General features: G+C 58.2%; 1 protein-coding gene across 12 annotated transcripts in view; it reads right to left on the bottom strand.

Annotated features, from left to right (window-relative positions):
* NLRP3 (NLR family pyrin domain containing 3) overlaps nucleotides 1–14,515 on the bottom strand; it is a 40,832-nt gene extending 26,317 nt beyond the window's left edge. For 5 of the 12 annotated variants that reach the window (XM_070075755.1, XM_070075751.1, XM_070075758.1 and 2 more), the window contains exon 1: nucleotides 2,797–14,271. The gene's annotated coding sequence lies outside the window, so the exon portion shown is untranslated. The other 7 variants (XM_070075756.1, XM_070075753.1, XM_070075757.1 and 4 more) reach the window with 4 other exon arrangements.
* Between the last annotated feature and the right edge of the window lie 377 nt (nucleotides 14,516–14,892).

Below are 14,892 nucleotides of genomic sequence, written 5' to 3'. Positions count from 1 at the left end.
TGTGCCCCTCACCCTGTCAGCTCTGTGCCCCTCACCCTGTCAGCTCTGTAGCCCCTCACCCTGTCAGCTCTGTCCCCCTCACCCTGTCAGCTCTGTCCCCCTCACCCTGTCAGCTCTGTAGCCCCTCACCCTGTCAGCTCTGTGCCCCTCACCCTGTCAGCTCTGTCCCCCTCACCCTGTCAGCTCTGTGTCCCCTCACCCTGTCAGCTCTGTGTCCCCTCACCCTGTCAGCTCTGTCCCCCCTCATCCTGTCAGCTCTGTGCCCCTCACCCTGTCAGCTCTGCACCCCTCACCCTTTCAGCTCTGTGCCCCTTACCCTGTCAGCTCTGTGCCCCTCACCCTGTCAGCTCTGTTCCCCTCACCCTGTCAGCTCTGTGCCCCTTACCCTGTCAGCTCTGTAGCCCCTCACCCTGTCAGCTCTGTGCCCCTCACCCTGTAATCTCTGTCCCCCTCACCCTGTCAGCTCTGCACCCCCCACTTTGTCAGCTCTGTGCCCCCCACCTGTCAGCTCTGTGTCCCCTCACCTGTCAGCTCTGTGTCCCCTCACCCTGTCAGCTCTGTGTCCCCTCACCCTGTCAGCTCTGTGCCCCTCACCGTGTTAGCTGTTTGTGCTCCTCACCCTGTCAGTTCTGTCCCCCTCACCCTGTCAGCTCTGTGCCCCCCACCTGTCAGCTCTGTGTCCCCTCACCCTGTCAGCTCTGCACCCCTCACCCTCTCAGCTCTGTGCCCCCCACCTTTCAGCTCTGTGCCCCCCACCCTGTCAGCTCTGTGCCCCTTCACCCTCTCAGCTCTGTCCCCCCTTCAGCTCTGTGCCCCCCACCCTGTCAGCTCTGTGCCCCCCACCCTGTCAGCTCTGTGTCCCCTCACCCTGTCAGCTCTGCACCCCTCACCCTCTCAGCTCTGTGCCCCCCACCTTTCAGCTCTGTGCCCCCCACCCTGTCAGCTCTACACCCCTCACCCTCTCAGCTCTGTGCCCCTCACCCTGTCCGCTCTGTAGCCCCTCACCCTGTCAGCTCTGTCCCTCTCACCCTGTCAGCTCTGTCCCTCTCACCCTGTCAGCTCTGTGCCCCCTCACCCTGTCAGCTCTGTAGCCCCTCACCCTGTCAGCTCTGTGCCCCTCACCCTGTCAGCTCTGTAGCCCCTCACCCTGTCAGCTCTGTGCCCCTCACCCTGTCAGCTCTGTCCCCCCCCACCCTGTCAGCTCTGTCCCCCCCCACCCTGTCAGCTCTGTCCCCCTCACCCTGTCAGCTCTGTGCCCCCTCACCCTGTCAGCTCTGTCCCCCTCATCCTGTCAGCTCTGTGCCCCTCACCCTGTCAGCTCTGCACCCCTCACCCTGTCAGCTCTGTGCCCCTTACCCTGTCAGCTCTGTGCCCCTCACCCTGTCAGCTCTGTCCCCCTCACCCTGTCAGCTCTGCACCCCTCACCCTGTCAGCTCTGTAGCCCCTCACCCTGTCAGCTCTGTGCCCCTCACCCTGTCAGCTCTGTCCCCCTCACCCTGTCATCTCTGTGCCCCTCACCCTGTCAGCTCTGTCCCCCTCACCCTGTCAGCTCTGCCCCCCTCATCCTGTCAGCTCTGCGCCCCTCACCCTGTCAGCTCTGCACCCCTCACCCTCTCAGCTCTGTGCCCCTCACCCTCTCAGCTCTGTCCCCCTCACCCTGTCAGCTCTGTCCCCCTCACCCTGTCAGCTCTGTGCCCCTCACCCTGTCAGCTCTGTCCCCCCTCATCCTGTCAGCACTGTCCCTCCTCACCCTGTCAGCTCTGCACCCCTCACCCTGTCAGCTCCGCACCCCCCACCCTGTCAGCTCTGCACCCCTCACCCTGTAAGCTCTGTGCCCCTTACCCTGTCAGCTCTGTGCCCCTCACCCTGTAATCTCTGTGCCCCTCACCCTGTAATCTCTGTGCCCCTCACCCTGTCAGCTCTGCATCCCCCACTTTGTCAGCTCTGTGCCCCCCACCTGTCAGCTCTGTGTCCCCTCACCTGTCAGCTCTGTGTCCCCTCACCCTGTCAGCTCTGTGCCCCTCACCGTGTTAGCTGTTTGTGCTCCTCACCCTGTCAGTTCTGTCCCCCTCACCCTGTCAGCTCTGTGCCCCCCACCTGTCAGCTCTGTGTCCCCTCACCCTGTCAGCTCTGCACCCCTCACCCTCTCAGCTCTGTGCCCCCCACCTTTCAGCTCTGTGCCCCTCACCCTGTCAGCTCTGTGCCCCTTCACCCTCTCAGCTCTGTCCCCCCTTCAGCTCTGTGCCCCCCACCCTGTCAGCTCTGTGCCCCTTCACCCTCTCAGCTCTGTCCCCCCTTCAGCTCTGTGCCCCCCACCCTGTCAGCTCTGTGCCCCTTCACCCTCTCAGCTCTGTCCCCCCTTCAGCTCTGTGCCCCTCACCCTGTCAACTCTGTGCCCCTCACCCTGTCAGCTCTGTGTGCCCTCTCCCTGAGTGTCAGCTCTGTGCCCCTCACCGTGTTAGCTCTGTGTGCTCCTCACCCTGTCAGCTCTGTGACCCTCACCCTGTCAGCTCTGCACCCCCTCACCCTGTCAGCTCTGTATGCCCTCTCCCTGAGTGTCAGTTCTGTGTGCCCTCTCCCTGAGTGTCAGCTCTGTGCCCCTCACCCTGTCAGCTCTGTGTCCCCTCACCCTGTCAGCTCTGTGCCCCCCACCCCATCAGCTCTGTATGCCCTCTCCCTGAGTGTCAGCTCTGTGCCCCCTTACCCTAACCATGTCCTTGTTGTTGCAGTGGGGCCAGTTCTGTCTCCCACAGACACCCCCACAGCAATTGTCCTGAACAAAGTCTTCTTACTCACTTACCCAGTCTTGGGATAAGTTTTTCTTCAACAGTTGTCAGTGGAGACTTCAAAATTCCCCAAATGAGATCACTTTGCTAAAAGACAGGACCGCATCCTGGCAGAATTGCGTGGTCAGCTGGCTCCATCTCTTTTGTGCACAGAATCACATTGCTGCTCCAAAGCCGAGTTTTCATTAAGAAGAGGTTCATTCCATGCAGAAATTTAAAACACTCCACAGTTCCGTGGTCACTTCTTTTTTCAATGTACTGAGATTTCTCAAAGCAAAAACAAAAAAACTGGAAGTGGCCTGGACCAGCTGTCACAACACTCTTCATGACCACATGGTGGGCACTTCTCCTTTTGGGGACCTGACTCACCCTGCTCCTCCAGCTGCAGGCTACGCTGGGGTGTCCCAGCTCCTACTGGGTCTGACCTGTCACCTGCCCCCTCCAGGACTAAGCACAAGCTGGCCAGGCTGCCTGGTGCAGCCCCCAGCAGCCCTGTGGCCTGAAGGCAGCCCCTGCTACTCTCTGCTGTCCTCTGCTGGTTGTCGGTGATAGTGGCAAACAACCCTTCCCCCTGCCAGGGGCTCTCTGCCTGGGGAGAGCGAGTGCAGGAAGGGGGTGGTGCAGCTTCCCCACTGACGTGTCTGGGAGGGGGAAAAGTGCGTCTGGATGGAGCCTAACAAACGGCTCCTGCAGGCCGTGTGGACTGAATGCGTCCCTCCATAATCCATACACAAGCTCCTGAGCCTGGAATTTAGTGTCAGCTGGGAACTCTGAGTGACTAGGAAGTCAGGCAGAGCCCGTGTGGCTGGGATGTGTGTGAGCTTCTGTGAAAGGGGCCCATCCACCGGGTGAGGACACAGCCAGAAGGTGCTGTCTGTGAGGCAGGGAACAAGTCCCTGCAGAAACGGAACCCCCACAATGGAAAAGCTGGACCCACCTCTGGTCTGTCCCCCTTAGCCCAAGGTGTCCTTGCCTGCCCATCATCAAAAGGAATTCACCGACTTGAGGGAGTGATCCAGCTGGCCCTCACAAGGTTCTAATCACCAGACTCAAGGAGTCATCTGCTCCTCCAGTAGATGAGAACCTTGCTGGCCACTGGGGTGGTCTGTGTGGGGGAATGCCAGGTCTGGGCAGGATGTAACTGCTATGTAACCCCCAGACCAGCTGGAGCCCACTTGGCCCGCTGGAGCCCACTTGGCCCTCTTAAATTCCCTAAAGAGCGTGGCATCACTGACCAATCAAAGGAAGGTCACAAGCTCCACTGACCAACCAGAAACTTGGACACGAGCTGATCACGCACCTCTCAGCCCCAATTTCAGTCTGTAAGAATCTTCACCCCGCACTCCTCAGGGAACCTGGGCATTCAGCCAGCTCCTTGCTCCTTGCATTGCAATAAACACCTGCTTTCTCCCACCACTCCGATGTCAGTGGTGGGGTTTCTGCACGTCGGGGGAACAGACCCAGTCTGGGGATTCTACAGTAAGGCCTTCAACCAGTTTGGGGTGTTGTTCGGCAACATCACAAGATGCCAGAACAGCCTCATCTTGACGTTGGACCTCAGCCCCCAGCTCCATGAGGAATGCGTCTCTGTGGGCCCTGGGCCCAGGGCAGTGCTGGTAAGGACTGGAAGGCGTCTTGCATGAGGTTGTCTGTGCGTCCACACCTGAAGGTCCTAAACACCCCACAGGGGAATGGGTGTGGCCCTCCCCCCACTGCTGCTGGCCAGTCCTGCTCTGGGAGGCCATGGGATCAGCACCTCTTGGAGGTCTAGGACTCCAGGACCCCTGAGGGGACCCCTGTCCTCCTGTCCTTCCACTCAGCGGGCATGGCCCCCCAGTGTGAGCTCTCTCATTCTTCTGTCCCTGAAGCCAATTCCCCCTCGATGGGGCGGCTGTGTTGGGCCATTCAGGTCCACTTGACTGGGTCAGGGGGTGCTCGCACAGCTGGGTGTGCCTGCGAGGCTGTTCCTGAACAGGTCTGAACCAGGAGACGGAGCCAAGGTGAGGGCCTCAGCAAAACAGAGGTGAGGATGGGAAGTTCACTCCCTCTTCCTCTGCCCTGAACATCGCCCCCTGGGTCCCCAGCCCACATGGCCTCCAGCTTCCCACTCACAAGAGCCAGAGTCACCCATGGGAGGAACAGCACCGGCCTGGAGCACACAGCAGTGTGGATGCCCCAGGCAGCCTGGGGCCCCTTGAAAAGCACTTTGCTGTGCTGCCCTTGGCGACATTCAATGGCAGCACCTCCTGTGATGCTGGTCCAGTTCTCTGAAGAACTCACACAATGTCTTCTCAGTCCTGACAGATTCTCCAGATCCAGATCTTCCTATAACTTTGACCTCCTTCATGTTCTTATTATTTTCACCACAAGCCCTCACTGTGTACCCGTATGTGGCCCATGGCTATTCTGCACACAGGTAAGACATGTGTGAGGCAGTCACACGGTCCCTGGCTGGAAACCAGCACTCATGCCCTCCAGACACGCTCTGCTCGCTCAGCACTGCTGTCCTCAAAATATGGCCAGAGACCCCTTCAGAGGACCTGTGAGGTCAACGCCACTCTCTCCTGAGACGTTGTCTGTTCACTCACATGCGTGTACAGTGACCTGGGATGCAGCAGCAGACTCTGTGAGGAAGCCGAGGATCAGCTCTCACTTCCCACTTGGTGGGGACAGGCGGGCAAAGTGCACATGGCTGCTCCTCTCACCACACCCCGAGTTTTTAATACAGCTTATATTTGCATGTGTATTGTTTCCTTACACAAGTAATTCACCTTTTGTTCTAGCTTTTAGTCTCTGGCACCATAATGTCAGCGGTCATGGTCATAGCTGTTCTGTTGGTTTGTAGGATTTTAGGGCAACAGGCAAAAGCAGAAAAGACTTTCACTGAAGACAGGCAGCAAGCAGGGGAGGAAGAGCTGCACCCCATGGTCAGAGGGTGCTGTTTGTAGGGGAGGGAGCAGCCACAGCGATAAGGTGGTCTGACCCTTGACAGGTGTTTGTGAAGTCAACAAGTTACAAGGATGTGCTTACCGGCTTAGGATGTCCCCAACATCAGATTCCACTGTGACATCCTCAGGGTCATTCTTCCATGGGGCCCCCGTGTGCCAGGTGTGAAATTAACTAGTGTGTCCCCATGGCCTAGCAAATCCTAACATTAATCCAAGCACACAAAAGTCCCTGTGGCCCTCCCTTTATGGGCTGGAGCAGGGCCTTGAGCGAGCCCCTCTCTGACTGGTGAGTCTCAGTGTCTGACAACTCACAGGGAGGGAGACGTCTGGTAGCAGTGGCAGCTCTGCCTCCCGACTCTGCTCAGGGCATGGCTGCTTTTCTGTCTGGAGCCCTTGGGAGTGCTGGTGGGGACAGACAGGGCTAGGTGCGGCTGTGTCAGGTTTGTGGGCATATGCAGAGGTTTATCACGGAATCGGCTCATGTAGACACCATAAGTGATACCACTGGCCATCCAGGATCCAGCCCCTCTCCCCTGCTGAAGACAGTGGGGAGGGCGCTCCAGACAGGGCTGGTTCTGTTAGGTAGGAAGTTAGAAATTAGCCTATGTGTGGGAAAGGCCTGAGGAAAACAAAGCATTTGCAGTAGCTCACCTAGGGAGCAGCCCACCCACATCCAGACAGCTCTCCAGGTGGTCTCAGCCCTCACCCTCTCCAAGGAAAGCTCCCCGGGAGAGTCCTCTCTCCTTAGCACCACATGGGTTGCCTGGTCTGACAACACTGGGCAATAAAACCTTTCCATTCTAGGGGAGGCGCCTCTGCCTGGCGCCAGGTGTGCTCCCCAGTCTGATAGCACTGAGTAGTGACAGCTTGGGAGGAATTCATCTAATTCACACTCAGAAAACCCTTTGTCCTAGAAGAGGAGGAGAAGAAGGAGAAACAGCATGGGGAAGAACTGGACCCCTTTCCAGTCTGAACACAGGCTGAGAGCGCTCAGCTCTCTGCTGAGCCGACCACCTGGCCTACCACGGGTATTCTCCATTAAACCATGCAGCTTTGCTTTCCCCAGTCTGAGCGACAGGGCACTCTCTCTCATATTCTGTCCCATCCATTCTGATGGATACCCTACCCCCATTAAACCTTGCTTCCTAGCTTACCACTGTTCTCTGTCTCACATTTGAATTCTTTCTAGTATGAAGACAGGAACCTATCCCACCCATTGCCACTAACAGTCCCGGGGGCAGCCACACCCTCTTCCTCCAGGAGACATCCATCAGCGTGACCCGCCAAGGTAAGCAATAAAAGATGGTCCTGCTCCTGTACCTAGTACTCAGGAACCCCGGAGCCAGGAAAGAGCTGGACTAGAAGCACAGAAATCTCAGCATCACAGCTGGAACTGCCATCTTCAACACCCTCATTCCTGGGAGGAGGAAACGGAAGCATAGATGATGATCACAGCTTGAGTTACACTGCTGTGTGTGAACTGTGGCGCACAATGGACACTGCAGTGCATATCCATCACAGACTATCCTGCAACCCAGAAGTATGGCACATCAGTACTAGTTATTACGTTATACATTGTACCTATTAAATGATTGGCTCCTACTGTTTCCCTGTATGCTGAGAACCCTCCCAAGGGAAGTTAAGAACACGCAGACCTCCTCTGTCAGATCCAGTCTGCACAGTCCCTGGGCGAGGCTCTGCCCAGTCTTGGCTGGGACCTTGCCCACCTCCCACCCTGCCTCTGCTTTCGGCTCCACCATTCTGTTGCAGAACAAGCCCACAAACTGGTTAGAGGAGTTCCCATAGCACCCCTACTCTGGGTCTTCTTTCCTGAGGTGCAGAAGCCAATCACTTCCTGGTGGTGGGACAAAGTCAGTGTCTGTCACCAAGCGGAGCAGCTATTGCTTAACACAAAGGCTCCCCGAGAAGCTGGCGACGAAGAGACTGGAACACGGCTGAGAGATGTCTGGCTCAAATCCTAGTTCCCGGCTGGTCAGTGGTGCTTCCCGGTGCTCTCTAGGGAATTTATGATGGGCAGGAGCCCCAGTAGGTCATAACCCTCTGCCCCAGACCTGGAATTGCCCTAAACAATCCCCTCCAGACAATGCTGGCCAGCAGGGTTTTATCAATTGGAGCCTTGTCAGGCCAGCTGTGCCACTCCCTCAAGTCACTGATTCCTTTTGATAAAGGAGAAGGAAAGACTTCTTGGACTAAGGGACACAGGCCAGAGGCTGGGTCCTGCCTTCACAATACAGGGATTTGGCCTCAGTGCTGGCCAGCTCCTGGTCTGTCTTTGATTGGTCAGTCAGAGTGTTGTGGAGCAACACCCCAAACTGGTTGAAGGCCTTACTGTAGAACCCCCAGACTGGGTCTGTTCCCCCGACGTGCAGAAACCCCACCACTGACATCGGAGTGGTGGGAGAAAGCAGGTGTTTATTGCAATGCAAGGAGCAAGGAGCTGGCTGAATGCCCAGGTTCCCTGAGGAGTGCGGGGTGAAGGTTCTTACAGACTGAAATTGGGGCTGAGAGGTGCGTGATCAGCTCGTGTCCAAGTTTCTGGTTGGTCAGTGGAGCTTGTGACCTTCCTTTGATTGGTCAGTGATGCCATGCCCTTTAGGGAATTTAAGAGGGCCAAGTGGGCTCCAGCTGGTCTGGGGGTTACATAGCAGTTACATCCTGCCCAGACCTGGCATTCCCCCACACAGACCACCCCAGTGGCCAGCAAGGTTCTCATCTACTGGAGGAGCAGATGACTCCTTGAGTCTGGTGATTAGAACCTTGTGAGGGCCAGCTGGATCATTCCCTCAAGTCAGTGAATTCCTTTTGATGACGGGCAGGCAAGGACACCTTGGGCTAAAGGGGACAGACCAGAGGCTGGGGGATCGGTTTCAAGGGGAGCCAACCATCTCTTTCAGGACCGCAAAGGTGCACTCTGGTCTGTCCGGGGTCAGGTGTGCTCTGATCTGTCTGGGGTCTCCAGACCATCACTTTGCCGGGTCGGGAGTCCCAGTGAAGCTCCCAGCAAAGAGGCTGGCATTGAGATGCTAAGTCCTGCATTCTGAGCTCTAGTCGCTGGGGTACAAAGCCAGCCTCCTCCCCCAACCCCAGCCACTCCCTCAGTTGGACAAGTTAATCAGCAAGGAATTGACCGCCCACCATCAAAGGGAAAACAAAGGAAGTGCAGGCTGAGGGAGGGACTGGGAGCTGACAAAGTCGACCTCTAGCCATCAGGGGTAGGGGCTCTGCTTCCCTGTGAACGGACATCCTGAGTCGCAAGTGTGGACTGAAATATCTCACTGCAAACCCACACACACCTGCCACAACACAGGCCAAGTCACGGAAGTGAACGTGTGTGCACGTGCACCAGCAAATATGCACCAAATTTTCATATCCAGTGGTGAACAAAAATCACGCAGCTAATGAGAGTCAGCAAGAGCTGGGAGATCCTCCCAAAGTCTCCAGTCCCAAACACAAGAGGCAGAAGGCAGCAAGGGGGACAGGAGGGAGAAACACAAAAGCCACCAAGCCACCTCTCTGGCAGACTCTAGCATCCAGCTTGCAACTCGTCTGTGGAGCCTGGCTCATTAAACTCAAGAAAGTGACACAACTGTCACCAGGGTCAGCGCGGTCGGCCTCTCAGCACTGGCCTCTGCTCCCAGAGCACCCGCAGGAACTCACCTGCTGATCTGAGCCTGCAGTTCTGGAATCGGCCAGCCCGTAGCCAATGTCCGGCCAAGTCTGGGTCACAGAAAGGACGGCAGAATCCAACCCCAGACCCAGTTCTTCTTGCCATTCCCGGGAATGCCAGTCCTGCGGACCAGCCAGAGGCCCGCCCTGGAACTCAGCCCCAGCCCTGAACTCTAAGACCATGCCTTTGCTCCCTAGCCAATCCGGAAATAGATCTGCTGCTGCGGGGCTCCCAGGGGTGCACTTGCGGTGACACCTCTGCTCCAGCAGCCCCGCGCCAGGAGGGCAGCCCCCACTCAGGACGCGTGGGAAGACAGCCGGGGCCCTCTGCCTCCTTCAAGGCCCGCGGGGGAAGCCTTTTCACCCTGGCGTGCAGAAGAGCGAACGCTGGGCTCGCGGGAGGAAGGGAGGCCTCGGCTGACCGCGGTCGGTCCTCTGAAGTCGGAAAGAATAACAAGACGCACGGCCCAGGCTTAGCACCTGGGTGCGGGACTGCGGACACCTCCCCTGGGAGCAACGCACCGCCTCGCGGCTTGTGTGAGAGTGGCTTTCCGGCTCGCTCTGCCCAGGATCGCCTCGGGGTATCCTCGAGGACCCACCGCACCGCAAGGCCACGGAGGCCAAGGAGGACTGCGGGCGCCCGCCTCTCTCGGGAAGATCCTTTCAGGCACGTTAACGCTGGAATCTGCACGGCGCGCTCTGGGAATCGGGAGGCCGAGACTGCTGGTCCGGGTTACTGTCCTCCCGCGCGGACCTGGGAAGCGTGGAGGCGCAGAGCGGCGACGGGAGGGCCCGCGTGCCGACGTACAGAGCGCGGACCCTGGGGAGAACCGCCCCCTCCCGGCCCGGGTTGCCTTCCCAGGATCAGGAGCGGGGCTGCCTGCACGCGGTGGTCCCCAGGAAGGGGTGGTGGCTCCTGTGCGGGACTTGGAGCGGGGCGCCGCGGCACGAGGGGAGGGGCAAGGGCCAGGCTGGCTCCTGGTCCCCCGCTCGCGCCCTGCCTTGCCCGCGCCCGCGACAGAGCACCCGGGGCTGCCTCCCCACCCCGGGAATTCACAAACTAGGGTGTCCACAGGGGCTGTGGCTGGGACACGACCATCGGTCCCCGCGCCGGCCGAGGCTGTGGCCGCCACATTTCCGCGGGTGAGAAACTCGTCAGGGACCTCTCGAGGAAGGAGGATTTCTTGGCTCCGGCCCTGGCCAGCCATAGGATCCCGGCCGCCCTCGCGCGAACCCCTGCAGCAGCGCTGCCGCGGGGACACTTGCATCTACGCCCCGGCGCGGTGGCGCTGAGCCCAGGTGCCCCGCACCTGCCTCGTGGGCGCCCGCAGCAGCGCAAGGAGCCTTGTGTGCGGTTGGAGGCTCCGCCCGCCGCGCGCTCACCCTGCCCTGGCCCTTCGGGCTGGGGTGCGTGCATGTGCGGGTCACTTCCAGCCGCAGGCTCCGCCGCACCCGGGCTTCGTCCAGACTGACGTTCAAGTTCACAAAGCGTGCTTGCGTGGCTTCTCTGGGCGGTGGCGAGCTCGCCCCTGAGCGTCCGCGGCCTCCCAGACCCCAGAGGTCTCCGCCGGGCGTCTGGGAGTACCCGCGGCACCGGATCCGCGGGGTGCGTCCAAGCGGGAACTCCCATCTCCCCTGGGCTAGAAACGACCAGTCCCGTGTCCCCTGACCGTGCGCGCAGCTCTTCGGCGACAAACACAGCTGAGGCCCACGGGCAGTGCTTGAGGATGGAGGGCAGGAGCCGTGCAGAGGTCTGGGGGGACAGGGCAGTGTCGACCCGGCTCTCAGCAGGCTCTGGGATTTCGGAGGCCCGGTCTCAGCCCCGCAGGAAAGAGACCGGAAGCCAGGGAATCCAGCGGAGCTCAGCGGGAGTCCCCCCAGCGCTATGCCTCCTGGCTCTTTCCGGGCCTGGGTTAACAAGTCCAATGCAGGAAGGAGGATGTCTAGGATTTATCACTTTTATTTCTGTGTTTGTAGAAGCAACAACAGTTTTTCGCCATCAAGAGTTCACACTAAATAGTGGGGATGACGATAGTAAGACACAAACTTTTCAAAGCAACAGGAAGGAAGGGGGAGGGGAGGAACTCCAAGCCATTGCTGTCTCCGTAGGATGATCTAATGTCTCTAAACCAATCTGATGACTTCTGGCAGCACCTTCTCCCTCATTCCTCCCTGAGGGCCCTTGGATGCCTTCTCCCCGGCATTGGGCAGAAATTGCAGGGGAAACTTCTCTTTCCTACTTCCACCCCTCCCAAACTTTTAGGAAACATTTCCCACCTTGCAGGGCTGTCTCAGTCTCAGTCTTTTTCAGACACAGGCATCACAGCCCCTGAGCTGGGGTGGGCCACACTGACCGGGAGAGGGGCACTTCTGATCTGACCCTTAGGCCTGAGCTCCATCAAGTTCCACCCCCACCCAAACAGAAGCCTGATATCTTAGATGACTCCTTATTGAGTGCTTCTCCAAGGAGGCCAGCTGCTCCTCCCTTCCTTTCTCTTTCCCCAGGTTCCACCCCAGCCAACCAGGCACTCCTCCGCATGTCCCAACAACCTCGCACTGTCCCCTGCTCCTTTGGCTTTTGTCTACCTTTACCTTACCCAGCAAGGGGGATGGGAGCCCTGAACACAGCCCTTTACAGTAGGCAACAGAACAAAGAACCTCCCCTTTGAGAGAGGTTCCCGAGGGGCATGGGGACACCCTCAGGGTCCACCTGCTTCTGTGTCTGATTGGTCCTTATGCCAGGAAAAGTTTGGGTGATTTTCCTAGGACCCACTAAAGTGGCTGTGACTTCTAATCTGATTGACAAGACCCAGAGGCCCTACTACCTACCTGCTGCACAGCAGAGGAAAAGCAGAGGGTAGCTGGGGGTGCCCAAGCCAATGCAGAAGTGGCAGGATGGCACCCAGGCCAAGGTAAGTTGGAGGGGCAGGATCTGGGCAGCCTCTGATACCATGGTAAGCTTGAGGGCCATTGGAAAAAGGACGTCCTCACCTGCAGGGTGGAAAGATGCCTCCCAGGCCTTGCCCTACATGCTGGCATGAGGCCACGGTGGGTAAGATTGCTCTGAGTCCTGAAGGGGGTCTGGAGCAGCCCACACTGTGGCTAAAGGACTGAAGCGGCCTGAGACACCACCACCCTCACCCCTAGACTCCTATGGAACACCTCACGATCTCTGCTGAGGAGCCTCAGGTGACCTGCGACATGGCAGGTAAGATGACTGAATTTTCATAAAACTGCTCTGCCTCATTTGACAATTCTGGACCCTTGACCATGCCCCCCTGCACCATTGGTGGAGCAGGCAGGAAGTCAAGTGAAAGATTCTCCCCTGTGCTGCATCATGGGAGGCTTAACACAATCTCATAGTTTCTTTGTGATGCCAGAAGGCCAGCACCCTTCCTGGGGAGAGATCTACTTAGTACCATAGCCAGATTAACCAAATTGTTAAAGTCCGTCCCCTCTTCTCTGACTGTCACAGAAGAGATGGAGGAGGGGTCACTATTTCAAGACACATCTTTGCCTGGGTCTCTACCATGGTCTGTGACACCAAGAAGCACAGAAGGGCAAAGAGTATGGAGCCTGTCCAAGTAGGACTCAGAGACCCCCACCTCAGTGCGTAGTAGTAGGCAAAATCCCATCCATCCCAAGCCAAACAGGCGCTACAACACACAATCTCAAAGTTTCTCTGGAACTTATAAGGCCCACCAATCCCCCTGTAATGACCCATTCTATGAAACCAAGAAACCAAGTGGGGAGCCTATCTCTCCCTCAGTGCAGATTTAATAACTTTCACCTGGGTGAACAGATAATGACACTTGAAACAATGCGTAAGCTACAGACACTACCAGTCTGATCCTAATGGCCAATACAACACACAATTCTTTCTCAGGAGTTCCTACCAGTGCACCGACAGCTGTCTACACAGGGGTAGATGTTCAGTGGGAACTCTGGTTCCAAAAGGCATCTCTGTCCACCAAATAGCAAGTCCAACATGAAAGAAATGGGCCATTAGGCTGATCTTGGTTGGGCGTAGGGACAGCCATTGGGTTAACTGCCCCTTGGGGAGGCTTTGCTTAGCATGAAGCCACATAAAACATCTCACTCTGGCCAGGAGGGACCTGGCCCACACCATAAGCAATGCCCTCGGTCATACATCAACCTCTCTTGGCTCCCTGGCAGGAGTGGTTCTTGCAACAAGCTTGCCCTTGGCCATTTGCCACTGAGCAAGGTGCAGCCTGTGCTGCAATGAACCAGACCTGCTGTACCTACATCAGCAACTCTGGCACAGGGGAATGAGACAGAAGATGGGTGACCTAGCTAAATGCTGCACTCCCTTGGGCAAGGGTAGCCAACAGCTCCGTCTGGCAGCCAGTGAGTGATGCCCTCGGTATCACCTGGTTTCCACCTGTCTTAGGATGCCACATGGCTGAAATCGTGTCACTGGTTTTCAACACATATCTTCTCAACCTTCTTGTTAAGTCATCTCCTCTGGAATACAGCAACTTCACATCACAATGACGAGCATGCAAGGACTCTCACTGTGGCTGAGCCAGACACAGCTTCTGACTCAGCTGCTCCAGTGCTGGGACCCTCAGATCAGGGGTCCAGAGGGCCCCATGCCCTGGGTAGGCAGGGACGACAGGTCCACACACAGAACCAAAGAAGTCTCAGCAGACAGACCACAGCTCCTCACCAGCAAAGGCTAAGGGAGGGGATCCTGAGGGGAGGCAAGGGAGCAGTGAGGCACCTGCTTCTCAAGGGCCACGGGCCTGGCTTGGTTCCTCTGGCTCTGGAGATAAACAGACCCCAGCATGGTCCAGGTCCCAGCAGTTTAGGGACCGAGGCTGACGCAGACTGACCTGTGTACAGCTCGTTGTGCGCTCATCACAACTCCTGGGCAGGCTAAGTGACACCTGCCAGCCTCCATCACAGGAAACACGCGGCCGTATAAGGAGTGGACAGGGGCAGGATGACTGCGCCTCGCCCTTATTAGAACGCACGCCCCGTTCGTTAAACAACCCGCACCATTAACCGGGCCCTCAGACCCCACCGTCCCAGCCGAGGAGCCGCGTGTGGGCACGAGGGTGCGCATGCGCGGTCTCAGTGTCGCACCCGCTAGTGAGGTGAGGGCGGGAGCCCGCGCCCCGCGCCGTGCGCACTCGCCCTCCGGAGCCACCACTACCGCGTCTCGGGACCTGCGTCTGCTCAGCGGGTGCCGTCATCCACACAGGGCTCTCCTTCACGGGTGCCCTCACGCCGCCCGAGGTCCCCTCACGCAGTGCCCTCACCCCGCCTGAGGTCTCCTCTCACAGGTGCCATCACCCCGTCCGAGGTCCCCTCACGCAGTGCCCTCACTCCGCCCGAGGTCTCCTAACCCAGTTGCTGGTCACCCCGCCTGAGGTCTCCTCTCACGGGTGCCATCACCCCGCCCGAGGTCTCCTCTCACGGGTGCCATCACCCCGCCCGAGGTCTCC

The sequence above is a fragment of the Oryctolagus cuniculus genome, chromosome 6 (genome assembly GCF_964237555.1).
Source record: "Oryctolagus cuniculus chromosome 6, mOryCun1.1, whole genome shotgun sequence".
Taxonomy (NCBI): domain Eukaryota; kingdom Metazoa; phylum Chordata; class Mammalia; order Lagomorpha; family Leporidae; genus Oryctolagus; species Oryctolagus cuniculus.
This window is presented reverse-complemented; position numbering and strand designations above follow the sequence as displayed.